Source organism: Prunus dulcis, chromosome 4 (genome assembly GCF_902201215.1).
Source record: "Prunus dulcis chromosome 4, ALMONDv2, whole genome shotgun sequence".
Classification (NCBI taxonomy): domain Eukaryota; kingdom Viridiplantae; phylum Streptophyta; class Magnoliopsida; order Rosales; family Rosaceae; genus Prunus; species Prunus dulcis.
The window spans coordinates 22645466-22649295 of NC_047653.1; positions in this window are offsets into that span (position 1 = coordinate 22645466).

Genomic DNA, 3830 nt, shown 5'->3' on the forward strand with positions numbered 1-3830 from the left:
TTTTTTGGATGACAGATTTAAAAAAAATAAGAGTATAAAAACAACGACTGTTTTTGAATTCCTGTTGACGTTTTTCGTCGTCTTAAGTAAGACTAAGACGACGTAATATATTTGTTGAGCGACGTTGATTTGTTTTTTAAACGTCGTTAAATATAATATAACCGTCGTTGAAAATTGTCTCTCTGATTGCAAATTTGCAACGACGTTAGGTATAATATTTGTAGATACACAAAAGCACACACATCATCAACTTCCAAAAAATTGTCTTTCTGATTGCAAATCTGTGTCATCTGTTAAGATTATGATGTAGAACAGAGTTCCATCTGGTAAGATTTCGTAACCCTTGGGATCTCAGAAAAATCTGGTTATGTCGGCGGTTTTCTATATAAACCGTCGGGGTTATTTCAATTCTTGTCATTAAGTAGATCTACCGACGTAGGATAAGAAAATCAAAGAAAAAATTGTTAACAAAAATTCTTATTAAGACGACGGTTTAAATTAAAGGTACGACGTATAAAATGAATAAATACGACGTTAAATTTTATAGTACGATTTAAAGATAACGTCGTAGAACTATACGAGAATGACGTCGTTATATTTATATTTTCCGTCGTTGTAAATTAATTTAATACGGCGATATTTTGTATTTTAAAGCCGTGGATTTGTTTGTAATTATACGAAAACCTCGTCGTGTTATTTTATGAGTAAAAACGGCGGCTTTTATTGAAATCGTCGTCTTTACTTTCTACGTCGGCCGATTCATAACTTCTACCGTCCTTTGTTGGCTTTGATTTTACACTACTGAAATCTGTTTCAAATAGACGTCGGTTGTTTAATTAGGTACGTCGTTGTTTTTGAACAGCCATTTGAATCTCCATTTTTAGTTGTCTAAGGTGGTATTACACGACGGTGTTTTCAGAACTGTCGTCTTTTTAAAAACCACAACGGTTTTCACTTAGACCGTCGTTGTTTTCTGGTCGTCTTTTTCACTTTTTGTAGTTGTGTCCCCTTTTAAAAATGACTGAGAAGCTTGCTAGGTCAATTGGAGATAGAATTGGTAAATGTATAGACATTTCTCGATGTGAAGGGGGTGAGCTGGTGGAAGGCTTCATGAGGATCAGAGTCCGAATAGATATTACTAAACCTCTATGGAGGGGACTGAGGGTAACTTTTCCTGGGGTAGTACTGATCTAGTTTAATTTGTTTATGAAAAACTACCCAAATTCTGTTTTGGATGTGGAAGAATTGGGCATATACTCCAGGATTGCAATCATGTGCCAGAGCAACAGAAAAGAGCTAAAGATCAGCCATATGGAAGATTTCTTACACTAAGAGGCTATGGTCAGGCCCAATCATCAAATAGCCAGTCTTATGATTCTAGTTCAGAGGAGGAGGAAGAACATAGAGGAAATAAAAAAAGTCTTGATGATGGAAAACAGAAAAATGTCTCTCGAGATCTTTCAGATGCCGTCTGTTGAAATATAATCCTGCAGCTGATTACTTAGAGCAGAAGCTATTATCTATTTTTGTTCTGTTTTGGTTAGTTTATTTAAGTGATGTAATGAGAGCCATTAGATCATAGTCTAGGTGGATTCTCTAGCTTAGATTTGCTATGACATGTGTCAACATCTAATAGGATGACAGCTGTAAATTATGTTAGGAGAGAATCACAATTCTCTCCTAGCAGTCACACTATGTAAGCTGCAGTTTCTGCTAAAATCAATAGAACATTACATTTCTATTTCTTCTTCATTCTCTCTAGCTAAAATGCACTACAAGATCACCTCTTCCTAAATCTGAAAATACTGAGATAAACTCAGAATGATAACATGGCCTCAGAGCCAGGTTTGATTGTTTATTGGGCGTGAATCTGTGAAGAAGGAGCTGGTGCTTGGCTAAGCTGACGTTTGAGCTCACTCAAAACTTCACGAAGCTTGTCTAGCTGTGTCTGATGTCTAATATGGCAGGATCAAGCTCTTCTGAGCTTCGTACACCAGTATTCAATGGAGAAAACTATGAGTTTTGGAGCATTAGATTGAAGACCATCCTGAAATCTCATGGACTGTGGGATTTGGTTGAAAATGGCTTTGATGCTTCAGATCCAATGAAGGAAAAAGGAAAGGAAGAAGGATCTAAAGCTGCTGAAGAAGAGAAATCTGTAACGGCTGAGACCTTGATGAAAGATGCTCGTGCACTTGGACTGATCCAAGGTGCAGTCTCAGACCAAATTTTTCCCAGAATAGTGAATGAAGAAACCTCAAAAGGTGCATGGGATATCTTGAAGCAAGAGTTTAGAGGTGATAAACAGGTAAGAAGTGTGAAACTACAAGGCCTACGTAGAGAGTTTGAATACACTCGTATGAAGGATAGTGAATCATTTTCTGTTTATGCTGCTAAACTGTTTGATCTGATTAATCAAATGAAGAATTATGGTGAAGAGTTACCTAGAGAAAGAGTTGTGCAGAAATTGCTTATTAGCTTGCCTAGATCTTATGATTCTATATGTTCTGTGATTGAGCATTCAAAGGATCTTGACACTCTTGAAATTCAAGAAGTGGTTGCATCTCTCAAGAACTTTGAACTCAGATTAGATAGGCACAATGAAAACTCCACAGAAAAGGCTTTCACTAGTCTGAACATTGAGAGTAAAAGCTCTAAGAATGGAAGTTCTTCTGGAGGTAACAAGTCTCAGAAGAACTGGAAGGAAAATGGGAAGAATTGGAATAACAAGTCCAATTCAAATACCAAACCAAATGCATCAAATGATGGAACTAAAACCCCCTGCAAGCACTGTGAAAAACTGCACTATGGCAAGTGCTGGTTTGAAGGAAAACCAAAATGCAGAGGATGTGGAAAGTTTGGTCACATGGTTAGAAATTGCCATGAAAATCAATCTGTGCAGAAGGTGAACTATGCCAATCAGGTTGAAGAAACTGGAACATTGTTTTATGCATGCAATGTTGTGACAGATGTGAAAATGAGCAACTCTTGGTATGTGGACAGTGGTTGTAGCAACCATATGACTGGAGATGAAAGGCTACTGATAGACATTCGAAGGGATGTAACTTCCAAGGTGAAAATGTGGACTGGAGAGACAGTTCAAGTTGCAGGAAAAGGTACTCTTGTGATAGAAACCAAAACAGGCAGAAAACACATTCAAGAAGTGATGTTGGTGCCTGGTTTGGAGGAGAACTTGCTAAGTGTTGGTCAGATGATGGAACATGGGTATTGTTTAGTATTTGGAAAGGGAATGGTGAAAATTTTTGATGATTGGTCACTGCAAAATCCTATAGCTAAGGTTCCAATGACTAGCAATAGGTGTTTCTCTCACAATGGTACCTGCTACTCAGTTGGTGCTGAGAGCAAGTGTGACTCACAGTTTGCAGACTTGGCATAAAAGGCTGGGTCATCTTAATGATCAAAGCATCAAGATGCTAGCAAATCAAGACATGGTTCATGGACTGCCTAGTCTGGAGAAGGATTTAGCAGTGTGTGAAGGCTGCAAGCTGGGAAAGCAGCATAGAGACTCATTTCCTGCAGAATCTACTTGGAGAGCTCAGTTTCCACTTGAATTAGTTCATACTGACATCTGTGGTCCAATGCAGATAGCATCAATGTCAGAGAATAGATACTTTCTGCTATTCATTGATGACTATACAAGAATGGCTTGGGTTTATTTTCTCAGAAATAAATCCAATGCTTTTGAATGTTTCAAGAAGTTCAAAGCAATGACAGAATTGCAGAGTGGACACAAAGTGAAATCACTTAGAAGTGATAGAGGTGGAGAATTCATGTCAAATGAATTTCTTACATACTGCAGTGAGGCTGGA